Source organism: Kryptolebias marmoratus, linkage group LG22 (assembly GCF_001649575.2).
Source record: "Kryptolebias marmoratus isolate JLee-2015 linkage group LG22, ASM164957v2, whole genome shotgun sequence".
Taxonomy (NCBI): Eukaryota; Metazoa; Chordata; class Actinopteri; order Cyprinodontiformes; family Rivulidae; genus Kryptolebias; species Kryptolebias marmoratus.
This window is the reverse complement of record NC_051451.1, coordinates 14,521,426-14,538,653: the sequence shown is the minus strand read 5'-3', so window position 1 is coordinate 14,538,653 and position 17,228 is coordinate 14,521,426. Positions and strand designations below refer to the sequence as shown.

General features: G+C 39.6%; 1 protein-coding gene across 9 annotated transcripts in view; it reads right to left on the bottom strand.

Annotated features, from left to right (window-relative positions):
* camk2g2 (calcium/calmodulin-dependent protein kinase (CaM kinase) II gamma 2) overlaps positions 1–16,179 on the bottom strand; it is a 47,444-nt gene extending 31,265 nt beyond the window's left edge. For all 9 annotated transcript variants that reach the window (XR_005232655.1, XM_037973588.1, XM_037973589.1 and 6 more), the window contains exon 1: positions 16,089–16,179. The gene's annotated coding sequence lies outside the window, so the exon portion shown is untranslated. The remainder of the gene's footprint in view (positions 1–16,088) is intronic.
* Between the last annotated feature and the right edge of the window lie 1,049 nt (positions 16,180–17,228).

Genomic DNA, 17,228 nt, shown 5'->3' with positions numbered 1-17,228 from the left:
CAGAGGTCTGGATTTGACTGAAACCCAGGGCCTCTGCTACATGTTTCTTATCTACTAACGATCAATACTGAACTAATACTCAAATGCTAAAAACGTTTTGTAATTCTTTGCAATATCAGTACATTTTCAATATATTACACAGTCTTAGTATAAACCACAAAACATTAGTGAACATGCTCAGTCATAAGTAGAAGTGTCCTTGGTGTACTGTTTTATCCAAAAGCACAGCTGATTTTTTCTTGCACTTTTAAAATCAATAAAAGGGATTAAAAGTTGCAAAGTTTTCAACATTAAGCTGAACTGGTGGAGTTCCTTTTCTCTTCAGGAAGCAAGAGGACAAACAGACAACCATTTTTTTATATTTTAAAAAGTGATATGTATTATATTAAAGAATGAAAACTGACTACCCATATAAATATGTCATTAGTCAAGCACTTGAGTTTAAGCAGTACTGCTAATAATCCCAGTTGTTGAACTGTATGTTATAACACAAGTACAACTGACTGAACAAAGAATACACTGCAATGTATTTCCATCCCTTTTTCAAACTAGTATAAAGCTAAGAAGAGAATGAACAAAATGAAACGAGGAAGATGAATAAGCTCTGATGAAAGATGAAAAATGAAAGAATAAAGTGACAATAATGGAGATGGGATTCTAGTTAAAACTTGTCAAAAGCAAAACATTTATGATGACTAAGTTCCTGATGATTCAGAAAATCAAACAGAAACTTTCACTTCAGTCAGCAGTTTTGATAACAGAGCCATCAATCTATTGGTGTTGTACAGGAAGTAAACTCAGGCAGCTATTTAAGTCAAAATGTCCTTATTTCACTCAAAAAGAAACTAACAAAGTTCTATGTAATCAATCCAGCCACAATTAGAAATGAAAATTAGAGAAGAGACTTTAGTTTGGCTGGAAAAGCACTACCAAGAAAAGAGAAAAGGAACCGCTGAGGGCCCCATGAAGGCAGTGGAAAATCACTTCTATGACTAATATGTTAACATGCAATTAGTGGTCTTGTATGCATACAAAAAGTCATGACTGTTAAATCGCTCTTTTAAGCTTGAGTAAGCCATGGCAGAAAACACATCTGAAGGGTGTAATAATAAACAAAATGAAGACCTGTATTAAAATGAAAATACCAAAAAAAAAGAAGCTTTTTCTCAACCTGTCACTTGTGGTGAAAAGTGTGAATGAGTGCAGTGAATAGAATTTCATCAACAGGCATGAAAAGTACAAATCAAACGCATTCAATAGTATTTACCAGAAAGAAGTACACAATGCCCATGAGGGCACATTTTCCTCAGAGCCACAAAGAGCTATTTTGGTTGCTTCTGCAGAATATAATAATATTATTGATGCATTTTATGGGAAATTTGATGTCCTAGCCAAGAATACTCAGCTGAGAAACAAATAGGGGAATAAAACAATACCAAAACTCCCAAAAACCCAAACCTCCAAATTGTTAATAATCTGTTGCCTAAAGCTTCCTATTCTATATCATAGTTTTGTTCAGACCACAATTCAATTAAATTCATCTTATTTATACAGCGCCACAACAAAAGCTGTCTCGGGGCACTGTACAAAAACATTCACATACATTATAAAAGCCAATTAGTAAAAGTTATCTATGTAAGAAAGCCAGCAGATTGCGTTGAATCTTCACTTCGTCACAGTTTCCCATCCTGAGCAGCACATTGGCAACAGTGGAAAGAAAAAAATCCTTTTTAACAGGAAGAAACCCCCAGCAGAACCAGAACCAGGCTCAGGATGGGTGGCCATCTGCAACTACATCTACAGCTTTATTGTGCTGGCAAAGAATCCTGGCAACTGGGTGCCCCCACATATCCTTGAAAATATTATTTTATAGAAATTAGAAAGTCAACTACAGTCGAATGCTTATTTGGTGACAACACAAAAGTTGGCTTACTTCTCCATTCGAATAACTAGAATGTAAATAAAATAAAAGAAGAACCACCGAATGACTTACTGTACCTAAAAATGCCTTAAATGGGCAGTTCTACAGTGAACTTAATATAGTTAAAACACAGAAAGGTTACTTTTCAAGTAAAAAAGAAACTGGATCTTCTGTTTTCTGACTTTTGTTACAATTAAACTGACTAAAAATCTAACCTTGGAGAAGCCATAGCCTTTGTGGTAAAAGAAAATGGCAACTGGACTCTTTTGTTGTTTCTTTACGAAGTTTTACCTCTGATTCAAAAAACCAGCAAACCCAGTTGCCTTCAGTTCAAGATTACAATTAGAATCTATACTGACAACTTGAAAAAGACACATTTTACAACAATTATTTTAATGTATTTTTAAGTGGCAAAGCATGACAAGTAAATAATCGCTTAATTCAACAATTTCTGTAGTTGCAGCATTACAAGTAAGAAGCTGAAAGTTGTCTTTAAACAGACATTTGGTAAGAAATAACAATAGTTCAATGAGACAAACCGTAAACCTGATCCATCTTCTCCAGATCCAAAGCAGCCTCAATAAAACAGTCTTAAGATTGAGTGACTGCTGTCTTTGTTCACAATGTGTTGTAAAATCTGTGAAGTGAAGATTTAGCTCTGAGGTGGACAGAGGCAACGCTAATCTGCATTATGAATTACAGCAGAAAACCTCCGGTAAAAAGAGAAACAAATTAGAGCACTAATATTTTTTTCTATCAGAAAGAAGACGAATTCGGCAGATTGGACTCCATGCCTCCTAACTGTTTTGATGACACTAAGTCTGCTCAGTGCACAAAAAAAGAAAAGAAAAAGTATACCACACTGGACTTCAATATTTTTTTTTATATATGTAAAGAAAAGTGCATTCTGGAGTTATTTTTCTTCTTCAGACCCAACAGAAGAAAAGTGCCCAGCCCATCAGGACTGAGTGATGACCAAAGGCATGGTACGTGATTGTTTTCATTTACTCACCCAACCCACAGCTTATCTCATCTTGACACTCAAAACAGAATGAATCACAGGATGGATGGATAGATGCTTTCTTTCAGCCTACATCCCCCCTTTTGAAAAACAATCTATGCCTCTCCCTTATGTACATAAATTAACCTCTAGCTGCAGGAATGGAGTCAGACAATACTTAAGTAATTACCGGAGTAAACACTAAGGCCAGCTGCAAAAAAATAACCGATTTTTGACAGTATTAACATGATATGCCGCCAATTACAGACACACTAAATGTACAGTAGGGCAAGGAGATACCACAAAAAACATTGTCATGATAAATAACGTTTTTATACTGGTCCAGTCTGACTGTTAACTTTGGTTGTGTGGTGAAAATGTTTTTTGGAAGAATCACTGGCCACACTCACTTTCTTTTTTTTTAATCTTTGACATGGTAATCATTTTGTCATTAGCACGATCTGGTGATCCTATGTTTACTTATTTATTTTTACATGTACCTTAAAAGGTGCAAAGTATTGGAGTCCATTTATGTGTAAGCATTGTTGCTCCTTTTTCCCCTTTAACAAAGTGTGTGGATAACCAACAAAGTGGTTCAATTCGAAGACTTTTGTGTCATTACAATAAGTCAAGTAAAATCTCATTGTGAGAGCACAGCTAAAAAGCACGGCTTACAGCATCGGTAGCCTTCAGAAACACCAACCTGCCACACACACATGCTGACACTGCATAACTTTAAACACAATTGTACATACAAACCACTTTTAGATGCTCTGATTCGACGAGCCTTTTCCTGAAACAAACACAGCCAACAAAACTGAACATCCCCCTTACCAAAGCCTTATTCCCCCATGCCCCTAAACTGTTTGTAAAAACTCAAATGGAAAACATCCACTGTCAGCAAAATCTCAAAGATGTATCAGAGTTACAGTGAGACTGAGCTTGTTAAATACAACTGTAGCATCTTTTCATTTGAGGATAAGATGAGGAGCAACTAATAATGAGCTAAATGAAGAGCAGACTCACAAAAAACAACTAAAACGCACACACACAGACACACACAAAAGAGCAACGTACTGACTTCAGGTCAGTGTGGCCCAGAGCTGACAGGGCTATAAATAGACTTTGCCAATCCTCCTCCAGCTTACAGGCCTGAATCACAGTGACCTGGCCCAGCCTGCATGGCCAAACACAGACAATGAAATAGAATTAGACAGAAAGTGAGAGTCACAGAGACAGACAGACAGATGGAGGGGGGGGGGGGGGGGAGTGGGAGGTCATGAACTGATACTACTTTTTTAAGCTCTTTCTTTAGCTTTACCCCTGAACAAGTGACTTCATTCAGATGTTTCATAGCTGTGAACGTTCTCTGTTGGAAAAGCTTAGGGAGAAGAAAGCTGATGTAAAAACAATGATTAGTTTCCCAACGACGGACCAAGGAAAAAATTAACAAGGGTTATAGGGGTAGGCAATATATTGACTGTATCTGATAGATCACAAAGTCATGTGATATTTGAAATAAGTGTTGTGCAAAAACAGAGTGTACATTTTCACAACTATTTCTTAGCATCTGCACCTAATTCACTAAGACTTCAACTTTTCCCTGGTGCTCCGAATGCATCATGGCTGACTCCCCCTCCCATTTTTTCCCCATTTTACTTTCAAGGTCAACTGATTAAAAGTACCTATTGCTGTAGGATTATGTAAGAGGAAAGTGTTATTTTTTTAATGTCAGCAAGCAAACAAGAGTCAGAGGGCCAAGGACTGAGTTACAGTTCACCTCTGCATAGTGCTAAATTAAACATTAATACAGTGACTAAAGGATTAATTTAAAAATATTGCAATATATGTTGTTTATCACAGTCAAGCTCCTAATTATTGAAATATAAATTTTTGGTCATATTGCCAAGACATACTTGTGAAACTCAAAATATGCCCGTAGCATTAAAAAACAACAGCAGTAAACGGGTTCTTTGCTTGATTTTAAATATTTACAAAGAATTAGAGCTAAAACTGCCCACCTTCTAAAGCTTAAACCAACCACATCCATCATCCTTAGTTTGCGTCATGCTAATTAAAGAGAGACAGACACTCTTCCGGGTCCCAGGCATAGACTTAGGGTACAGCCAAATTTCATCTAAAGATTACTTACAAAATTTTCGTATTGCAAAACCCGATGATTTAACACTCGCTGTCAATCTGAGTGTTCAGCACAGCTTTGATCAAGTGTTTTCTGAAAATAACAACTGAAACCTTCTTGGACCAGCATGGATAACATTGCTGTTAATTAGCAGCAGGCATCACAGGCTGTTCGGAAAGTGAAATACCCAGTTTAACATGGATAGTTTCAACCATTTGTTTTTCAAACCCTGTCTTCTCTGTTTAAAATGTGCTCTCATCACCTCTGAATGATAAGACAATAAAAAGGCAGAAACCTTTTTGTGTAATTGTTCCAATCGTGCCTTGTGATGGACTGGAGAACTGTAAAGGGTGTATCCTACCTCTCCCCCACTGATCACTGGAAATAAACACCAGCTCCACGTGACCCTGAACAGGGTCTTGAACTTGACTCAAACTCTTAGTATTGTTGAAGACAAAGCAATTACTTCTTGGTTAAAAAAAATAAAAAGATACTCAGGTAAATATCACATTTCAGATGTTTGCTTCAATGGATAAACCAATCTAGCAAAAATAATAAACAGAAAGTTGGTTTGAAAGAACCTACACTTTAGGCTCTTCAAAAAGGCCAACGCCTCTAACATCTTACTATGATTGCTAGCACGGTGCAAAATCCCTTTTAAACCTGTATGTTTCATGTAATTTAAACTGAAAGTCCCAGGCATTAGTTCTGAATCATCATCTCATCATTTTTATCCAGTGAACCCAAACTAATATTCTTACTTTTACTGTTCTTTCAAAAAATAATGGATTAGAGCAAAAAGCTGTTCTGCAAGTTTGACAGTCGTCTCGGTTGTGGAAGTGAAAACTTTAATGTCAAATCATCCACAAAAGTATGAACATGACTAAATATAAACAGGCATTTCTTAGAAAGGTTCCTTATAACTGAACTGCTCTCTGCTTTGGTTTAGTGAATACAAGCCTAGATTAAAAGGGACATTAGATGCATCACAACTGCTCTCCCAGCTCACGGTGTCCTGTCATTAAGTACATGTGTAAGCTTCTTAGTCCTGTCTAAAGCAGGAGCACAACTCTGTTAAGATTCGACATACATGTCTGTCCAGACTCACTTAATTCATAACATTTTGAAGAAATGCAGTAAACAGCTTTCCTTATTTACTTTTTGGCAATAACCGAGCTTTGGAAAAACATCGCACAAGTAGATGAAGTTACAAATATGATGTAAGGACACTGCAATTTCTAAAATGTAGAGATGAACATATTTCAGCTGCACAAAACATGTCAACAATCAGATAATCAGATTTGAGGTAGTGCTAAAGATTAGTGTAATGAATTCATACAGTGCTTTGAATTATACAGCAGTAGAGGGGTGCAAAGATACTTTGGCATCCTGCAAGGGCTGTGGATTGATCCCTTTCAAAGACAGTTGGTGGTGATATAAAATTCTATTGATTACATTTCAGCAATGTAAGAACCTCATCTGAGATATAATAATCAAGGTTTAAAATCAACTTTGTCTCTTTTTTTTTTTACCAAAATGACATTAAAAACAAGGGTGGCAAAACCTCAGACACAAAAATGAGCAAATGTTCAACTCTACACTGTACTGCAATGTACTGTGTTTTAACTGTAATATCTGTTAAATATGTTAACAGTATTTATCACAAGTAATTTTGCAATGCATTGAAACAAACCTCTTGACACAATCAAATCTAAACAGGTTAATAACTGCAAGAATAAACAGATTATTCAAAAACTCAACAAAACATATGATGTGATGTGAGAAGTGCATATTTAAAGAGATCCCACCAATGACTTTTCTGAGATGCAATTAAATAAAAAAATAAAAAACTGGTTTCAGTGAAGTTATGAGATTTCTGGATGAAGTCCTGCTCTGCAAACATCGCAGCCACCATTAAAAAAGACGATCATCTGAAGATCTCTCCTGTCTAAAGCTATACTTCAGACGTTAAACCCACAAACTCCACATTGCCATACATCTCCATGAGTTTATGTTTTAGTTTTTAATAGCTCATCCTTACACTGAAACAGAAACCAGGTAAAACTAAAAGCCAGTTTTCCACTTGTCCAGCTGAATGGTCTGTGTTCCTCCAACCTTTTCACTTCCAGTTTTTTTTCTCCAAAAGCACTACCAAAAATAAAAAAGGATGAGAAAGTAAATAGTCTATCATATTTATGTTAATGTTTGCCATTGGGCCAACTGCAGTCCTGATCATAGTCTAAAGTCTGCAGACACAAGCGCAGAGGACACGTCAGTTTTGAGTTTTTTGTGGCTGCTTGGTATTTATACTGTTCCAAATTTCACCAACATGTGAAACAATCAGTTTGAACATCGTCTCACAGTATTTTTTTCTTATCTTCCAAATCGTTATTGTAAATGTTATGGAGGGCTTAGCCCTGCTAGCCCATTTACACCAGCTGTCCCCTGAATCCCCATTCCTCCAACTGGATGACATCCCAACACGGGGCTAAAGCCGACTCCAAGAATAATGTGAGGTTTCTGTTTAAACAAAGATTTCCAATTTGTAGGAAAAACATTGGTAGTTTTTTAAATAAAAGAAAAAAAAATGAAGGCCGAATCCTTTACTGAACTGGATTGTTGGGACTTTTGTCAACAACAACAACAACAAGCTGTATTGAAATACTTCACATCTTTGTGTGAAGCAAAAACAGAAAAACAAAACAAAACAAAACACCTGAAGGCAATTATGTGGAAAGTGGTGAAGACTTTGCATACTGAATTAAATATGTTCATAAATTAGAACATTTTTAACCAGCTAAGCAGAATAGTGTCACACAGGTTAATGTGTCAATTCAAAATAATCTTGTTACACTGTATTTCTTGAATAAGAAAAAGAAAAGGTCTTCACTGATTCACTGATGCTATGAGAGCATTTAAAAATGTAATACTACAGCTTTTACAAAAGCTGTATTGCTCAATTTGGCACAAAAGCGTGTCAAGGCATTGGGCCCTGAATGGGCCTCTCATAGTGAGCAGACTTTTATTGTGAGGGGTTCTTTTGACTGTAACCTTGGAAGTAGCCACAAAGGCACCAACTGAGCTGATAATGTGCCAGTTTGCAGGAGGACGCACTTCAACCAAACGATGTGGCTGCACACTCAACTACCAAACACTTTCACTGTAGTACTACAAAATGGTTGTTGGAGCTGCGGAGCAGAGGTAAGTGGAGATAATCAAATGATTTTAACTCGGCCAAAAGCCTGCAGGCAAGACTTGTTAACATCAAACAGACGCCACAGAGGGGGAATAAACAGAAAATAGAACAATAAACTAGGAGTGAAGTTGTGATGATCTGTGGCGGTGTGCGTGTTTGCTGATCGCTGGTCAAACAAGCTCCTCTTGGGACAACAGCAGTGCTGCACACAAAGCTTTCAGTGGAAATGTAGAGAATAACAAAAGGTGAACAAATATTGAAACAGATCAACAAGTCGTTGGTTCCTTTGTATTTTAATTCCAAATTAAAATGTCAGAGTGGTTTCTTTTTAATATCAGCTTTGCATTTTATAAAATAAACAATTGGAAAAATAATTTAAAAAAAAGATTACTGTGAGAAAAATAAAACCAGCAGAAGAGTGATGTTGTGGAAGAAGTTAAATGAAGCAAAAATAGCAGTACTGAGGAAAATATAATGTAGCCCACAGATATCAGCAACTTGGCGAACACTGAGGGCACCATAAGTGGCTAAAATATTCAATCCTCTCAGTATGGGTCATACCAGAAATAATTTCAAGTTTATTTTCACTTTTTTTTTGCTATTCCCAGTGCTCCAAATGCTTCCCACGTTTATCATGACCTTTTTAAAAACCAACAGCATCATTACTCAGTTCACTTAAGACTGGCAATCCGGTCTGCCAGCATTGTTTCGTGATTTCTGTGCCACATATAATTATCAGTGTCCAAAGAGCTACTGTTTTAGTAAAAACACTTTTTAATGTGACTTATTTTTTTACAAACACCATCCCAATTGCAGCTGGCCAAACACCAGTATAAACAGTGTTACAGAATGTTTATTGCAACTAGTTGCAGGAGTTTCACTCAATTTCCTTTGAGCTACGTTCACAGCCAGTTTTACTGTTTGCAAGCTATAACAATTTTATTTGTACTATTATAGACTGATGTGTTATAGAACCTGTTTATTCTCTGCAGCTGTGCCAAGGTTTGTATCTCGCCTTTCCCCCCCCCCTCTCGTCGCCCTGCGCACACTTACCTTCTGGAGCTGCGAGTAAATCTGTTGAAGCTGAAGACTCACTCACAACTTTTCCTTTTTGCCAACCTGGCAGTTAAGCTTTTCCAATAAATCACTTACGGATAATTCTAGCCATTTTTTTTTATTATGTATTTATTTTTTTTAGACAAACCACAGCCACTTTCCATTCGAGAGAGACGCCAGAAAAGCCCCACGAGAGCTTGCTCTTTATCTAATTTCTCTCTTTCTGTCTGGCCTGCTCGGTGGCAGCAGCACATTCAGCTGACCGCATGGCTGAGCTGCACATGTGAGAACTTTGTCTTTGCTGCTGATTCTTTCAGGGATGTTATACACCAATAAGCTGCAGCGCCCATCAAGAGTGTCTGTGTGTGAACGTCTGTATTTTATCCATTTGGTGAGCTTGAATCAACATGCTCAATCTGCCTGGGGTCGGCCGTTGAGAGAAATATCTTTAATTATGATCTTTTTAATACATGAATTCTAAATGCAAACTAAAAACAGGAATGCTATATTACTCTATACCACCCATCCTAAAAAGGCTGGCCATCTTGTTTAGGTTAACAGAGTAATGCCATATAAAAGGCTTAATACTATTTATAATCTTACCAGCTAACATTGCTACAGTTCAATCTGTCAAATAGTACCATATGGCGTGTCCAGTACTCTTAAATACAAGTTTATACCAAACATACTGTTATTTAGAACACCAGGCTTTTGGCTTTAGTAAGAGCAATAAGTGATATATATATTTTTTTTTTTTTTTAATCTATAAGAAACCTAATGTGATATTTTGTCAGCAAGAAGGTCATAATTACAAAACAGCTTGCATTTTTTAAGCCTTTTGACATTTTTGAATATTTGTCAAACAGCTGAAACTTATATTTGATTGATTTATTGTTCATTTCCTTTTGATTTTCTCATAAGAATACTTTTATAACCCAGCAGTAAATTTGGGGGCATGTGAAACTTTGCAAAGTAAGTTTGTTTGGAGGCAGGACAGTAAAATGATAAAACGAGCAATACAGAGAAACAAAGTTTAAAATGCACGCATATGAGGGCAAGGCCGGCATGAGATAACTTAATTGTTTCACAAACCCGGTCTGACACAGCCACGTTATTGCTGGATGTATCTCCCATGTGCATAGCCTGGTTTATTGCAATCTCATGCTCCCAACTGTTGCAATAAATAATCTTTATGAAAATAACTCTTCATTTGGGGAACAGCATTATTCTACTGTTGGTAACTTACTCCCATATAAAGTTTAATTACTGCTTCCATCTCGCATACAGTAAGACTGCAAACAGATCGTTCAACCACCTCTGATGCTGTATCGCCTTGAAGTTTCTTACAAATTTCTAACAGACACAATTTTCTAATTCAAGTAGACATTTTTTTCTGACTCAGTGAGTTGACGGGAACTGAAGAAAAAGTGGACACACATGGATGCAGATGGAGACAAATGAAAGCTCAGAAAGTTTAACTTTAAGACCAAATACAATCCAATTCATTGATTCATTTAAAGTTGATAGAAATAAATCAAGTCTACATGAATTAATCCAACAATTACTGTGTTTAGCACCCCCAAAGGGAGCCATGAACTAGGAACATCCAAAAAGGTATAAAATTTGTTGAATTCTAATTCTATTTAAAAATTAATATCTGGTACCAACACGTGGAATATTATAATATACAAACAAGAATGAGTGACAATAATCTACCCTAACACTCCAGTTTACCAACAAGTGGACCAGATCAGAGCCAAGTAGGTATTTGATGAGTGACCACCAAGTGCTAGAAGTAAATCCTACAAGAATGTTTATTGGGAGGCTTCGTGCCTCATCGCAAATGCAAAACATTTCCCATCTGGGTATAACATGATATGTAAAATATTCATATATATTTTTATATTTACGTCATTTTACAGGGAGGAGATATTAAAGATGAGCACATGAGAGCTGGCGAAAGGAAAATGGCAGAAGAGGAACACTGAACCTCACGACACACGCACACACAGCTTGAATCAAAGCCCCGATAAAGAAGGAGGGTTTTGTATGCTGTAGTAAGACTATAACCATCAACGATTCCTGCTTTGGAGAGTGCAACCCTCACTCTGTCTCCATATCTACAGCTTTCTGTTTCCATATACGACTCCCTCATTCTTTCTTTCTCATCAAATATTCACAGTTGTCTCATTAAACATTCACCACACAGCACTGCTACGTTTATCTGCCCCTCGCCAATCAGCCTGCAGCGAGCACACCAGAAGCCCACCAAAAGCCTGAAAACTAAACACACTCACACACACACACACATGCGCCTGTGTGGTCTGTGATGCTGCTGCGCTGCAGGAAAAGGAGAGGGCAGAAGATGACTAAATGAAAAGAGGAAGAGGAGACGAAATAGAGAGGAAAGAGAAGGAATGAAGAATAAGGGAGAAGTAAGCGAGATGAAAGAAAATCAGATGAGAAACGGAAGTAAAGAAAAGCAGCGCGAGGATCCAATCTTCATCTCTTGTCTTTGCTCTGTAAGAGGAAAGCAGCCATGCACCTCAATAATTCAACAGTAGGACGAGTGCCGCCAACCTCTCCCTCTTTCTCGTCTTCTCTTTCTGTCACATCACATGGCCTTACCTAACACCAGTGAACAAAAACACCCTCACGTCACAGTTCAACATGGCATGATACAGATTCTGAGACAAAACCTCAATACTACATAAATGTGTTTGCAACATCTGTGGCTTAGGCTGGCCATGAATCTTCTGACATTTTCACATGACATGCACTCATTGAACAGAAGCTACAGCTGATATGCTGCAACCTAATGAGAACTACATCACAACAAAGTGTTTACCTTTGCGAATAGTGTCAAACAAACCTTAGCTGGTGAGTTTGGTTTTTTTGTCTATCTGTACAAATGGTGTAAAGGTCAGAGGGGCCCATGATTAGAATTTAAATACAATTGCACAGGTGCAATAAGTTTTCTGTAAGAGGTGAATAATTTTATCTGTTTGATACGGAATGAAGGATAAAATATCAGCCACCATTACAAATTTCCACCAATTGTAAGCTGCCTCTGCTAACTACTGTTCAGTGTTTTCACAGAGGTGTTCCTCAAACCGCCCTGCGTGTCTTTCTACCAATCCTCCAATCTACTTTTACTCCTGGTAAAACCAATTTTGCTACCTCAGCGGTCTGATCAATCTCAGTCACAGCTTCGGCTACGAACAAACAGGACTGATTCAGAAGTAAAGATTAAATTCTACAACCAAAAAGGCAACAGGCACTCAACCAAACATGTTTTTTTTTCTTTCTTTACAGCTAGGAAGTTCATTGCCAGTGCAATTATTCAGAAAAGGAAGAATGCGGATTTTCCCACGGCCATAGTGCTGACGAGAGCGACTGTGACACATTGTGTAATATTTGTTCTGTCAAACTGCAGCTGAGTCCTTGATGGATGAGTTTAAAAACTACAAAGCTTGTAAAGAGGTTATAAAGCTCTCAGGGTTATCTGATACGATGAGTCCTCATAAGATTTAAAGAAAACAACAACAAAAAAACCCCACTAGTTGAATGTGATGCAAGCAGTCAAGTGGGTGACTGGCTTGATAGTTTCTTGTACAAGCATACAGGTTTAGAAGGCAAGAGTGTTTACCGCCATCTGAAACAGCCTTGAGAATCCCTGTTGTGAGGCTGGAGTAGGAGCACTTCATTACAACCCGGCTTGGCATAATGTGACTAAAGGAGACTGAGGAAACATCTACCCTGCTCTTTCTGTAAAATGAATTCAACTAATGCATCTTACAGTCCCCGGTAAACTCAGCGCAAATCATTCGCTTGCGTGAAGGACTGTGCGCGTGAGAGTGACGCCACGCGACCCAGCCGTAATCCCCGACCTCCCTGAGCCTCGGAGAACAGGGCTTAATCCCACCTACGTACGCGCACGCCTAACCTCTTAAAGGACAGACAATATCCCCGACCTCCCCAGACGTCGAGCTACGATGCAGTATATGTTCCGTGTGTTTGTAAACAGTGACGAGGAGCTCGCAAACACGAACAGCACGTGTTGACTCGCAGCTGAGAAACGATCCGGGCGAGCGGCGTGGCACGCATCCAGCTGCCGCAGCGCCGCTAGCATCAGGGCTGCCGGCATGTTTTTTGGCGTGCACGGGGAAAACCCAATCTGGTATCGTTTCAGATTATGGTTGTTTCTTACCTCATCTACAGCAATCATTTTGATCAACATTGTAATATTGCTTATTTCTGAAGTTACGGAGCACTGCTACAGTTGTGTCTCTTGAGAAAGAAACAAGTTTTCAGATGATTGGAAAGTGTGTGAATGTTGTGTGTTGTCTCAAAAACGGTTTTTATAACAAGGATTAATTTGATTCAGCTCGATCATTTTTGCTTATCGGGGCTTGTTCCACACATCGAAGTTCAATTTTTTTTTTAAAAAAGGTTTGGCTCAGTTTAATCAGGTATTTCACTTTCTACAACAGGTAGCATCTGGACCGATATGAGCTTCAGTGAGTGTCGGCTTCAATGATACGAGTTTCTACAAAAGGAAAGATGCCATTTTTGTAAATAACAAATAAAATAGGTTGATTTTGCTTTTCAATAAAACAAAGCAACGGTAATAATGACTTACAGAAACAGCCGCAGCAAAGAGGAAGTACTCTAGAGGCGAGGGTACGTGGTATTAATGTGGTGTGCATCAAACTAATGCGCATGTTGGTGAAAAGAAAAAAAAAAAAACACTGGCAGCACATTTCAGTTTTGATTAAGGCCAATGTGCTCTGAAGGACAGACTCATGTCTGCTTACATTTCAGAACGTGAAACCGAACACACAGACCACATGAGATGTTATTGGACGACATCAGGTGTGTGCGGAAAAAAAAAATGTATGCAGTGCAACAGCGTTGCAAATAAGAAAAGAGTTGTCATCTGTGTGTGTGTTTTGTGATGACTGTGACCACAACAAGCTGACACATCGCCACAAAGAAATCCGTCTCTGTGCCAGACAGCCTATGGGATGAAGAGTTTCACCCTTGCTGTTGCCGGGTTACAAGCTTCGGACAACACACGTCCACACACACACACACATGATCCAATCGACTGGTGAGAGGAGATTTTGGGATCTTTGCGCAAATCAATCATTTGTTTGCAGAGAGATGAGAAAAGGGACTTGAGAGAAATTTAAAAAAAAAAAACACACATCTGCAAAATAAAATGGAATGGCCCGGGTTTGGGAGAGACGGAGCAATTCAGCTCCAATCCCCTGAGATGAAAGGCAGCCCAATCAGTCCAGAACCGAGTCCGGTCTGCAGCTCCCATCATCAGTCAGCGCTCAGCAAATCTGCTCTGACGTTCAGCGGGACAGACACGACGCACGCACCACGACATGAGGAGGCACAGCGGAAGCCATGTGCCAACGCAAACACATGGGATGACCAAAACAACCAGCAGAAAGAAAAAACAAAAACTGACAAACATGCTTGGATTCAGCTACATGGCAGACGAAATGCTCAGGCACACACTGCTCAACTAGCAGACAACAAATCTGCCACAAATACCCAAACACAGGAGGTGGTATCTGAACACGAGTTACACTGCTGCTGGTAAACACGCACATACACTTGGGCTCGACGAGGACTCTCTCAAGTAACAAGCGAGGAACATCACTACAAGTCCTGCAGACAAGCACAGCAATGTGGTGTGTGTGTGTGTGTGTTACGTGTGAACTGCAGAGTGTGTATTCACAACACAGACTTTTCTGTAGCGGCGCTGCTTCAGCGTATCTGATGCCTGTAGAGCCACGTTAGGGGATTTGGTGCGCATCGTCCCCTATGCATACTTTGAGCACAACTCACTGCGTGACATCCTTGACACTGACTGTTGGGAGTCAACCCTGTTGGTCTGTTAGCAAAATATCTCACAAACTACTGGGCATATTTTGATGAAATTCTCTGCAAGTAATCGTCGGATGGACGTCTATAACTGATTAGCCTTTGGTGTCACTCTAATTCAAGATGGCTGCCACACCTAAGCCACCTTAGCAAATTCACAAGTGGCCATAACTCAGTCAGTGTTACAGATATTGAGCAAATATTTGATGTGGTAGTAGCTGAGAGTCCCTGAACATATTCAGAGCACTAACACATAAATAATGACTTCATTCCTTCAGGACAGGCTAGGCCTTTAATTTACTTTCGTCTTTAAAATTTGAGACGTTTTATTTGGTGACTTTTGAACAGATGCAAGTAGAAACTGTTTCTAGCTCTACATCTTTAATACAGGGTGACAGAAAAGAGGAACAAGGAGAACTCTGGTGTCGAAGCACTTCTGACAAAACTCTGAAGCAGCAAATCCATAAGTCTGAGCAACCTGAAAGGCTCGCTGGAAAAACTTGTCTGTTCGTGTTACGCTGCCTTGACCTCCTTCCCAAGCGGATGAAATTGTAACCGACAGTTTTCCAAACTGTCTTTCAAGCAGCGAGCTGCATACACAGCTGTGGCCGCCTGACGCTCGAGCTGAAGCACAAAACACCAGCAAACCCACTTGGAGAGCCAGAGTCCATCGAATCCCCTCGGTAAGGCTGAAATAAGCGCCAAGTGGCCTCCAGCTTTTCAGGAATCTCAGCTGACGAGGGACAGGGCAGAGCGCCCGACTCGCTGCTCTCGAGGAAACAAAGCGACCTCCGCTGAGCAGCCACAGCAGCTCGCCGCCTGCAAAAACTTTCAACAGGAGCCGCGCAGCCGCAACAGTCGGCTTGGCACTTACCTCGGGCCGACAGCTTTTTTGTGTTGATAATCTTGGCGGCATACTCCTGCCCCGTGGACTTCTTGACACATCGGCGGACAACGGAGAAGGCACCCCTGGAGCAGGACAGATTGACAAATCGATCAGTGAAAACCCCACTCCAAACATATGAACTTTGAACTCGCACACACCAAAGACAGGCATGGATCACATTCAGCTTAGGAAAAAGGAGTCGGGGTGAAGAAAGTGATGTACATAATTAAAATCATCTGAGATTCTGAGTTTGAGCACAGGGTCTGCAGGTGCATGACAGGAGAGACAGAGAGGTGTGGTTTTTTTTTTAGCAAAATAAGAAAAGCAGCATTAGTTGGCGGAGAGAAACGTGAGAGGGGCTGCAGGAAAATGAAACCAATCAAAGGTAGAATTAACATTTATCCCTCGCAGCCTGGCTGCATTGTTATTTTTATTTTATTGTTGTTGTTTTTTTTGTTTTTTTTGCACAGACGCCTCCTTTAAACTCCCGCTGCTGCCTGTGCATGGAGGTGGAGCAGCTTTATTAGCTTCACACACACGCACAGATTAGATGTTGCGAAGTAGCTCCCGCAGCCAGAGTGGGTTACACTGTCGCCCGAGCGTCCTCCTCGCGTTGAAATGTGCAGGCGCCTCAGTCTTATTGCAGCAAAACCCCTCTCTTATTTATTTATTTATTTTATTTATTTTGGCGGCGCGTTCTGCTTAAAAATGCACACACACACAAAAACAAACAAACAAACACAGAGACAAGACAGACAGACAGACAGAGCTGAGCAGGACAGTGGAGGCGTGATCGACGAGATCTCGAGGTGCGCAGCCTGCATAGACACACAAGTTGGAGGTGGGTGTTTCTCACCTTTGCATTAAAGAGCAGCAAATGGCGTGATGCACCTTTAAAATACACCCACGGGATTAAACCCAAGCCTCCGCAGAGCTAACCTGAGCCCGCCGACGGCTTACTGTTGCACAGGAGGCTGCGTACCCTGCCCTGCTTTTTGTTTGCGTTTTTTTTTTTGTATTATTTTTTCTGACAGCCACGCTCCTACCTTGTCAACACTTGAAGTAAACGCACACAATGGCAGCAGAGAGGAAAGGAGAGGAGAGGAGGGGGGGGGGGGGACAACGGTA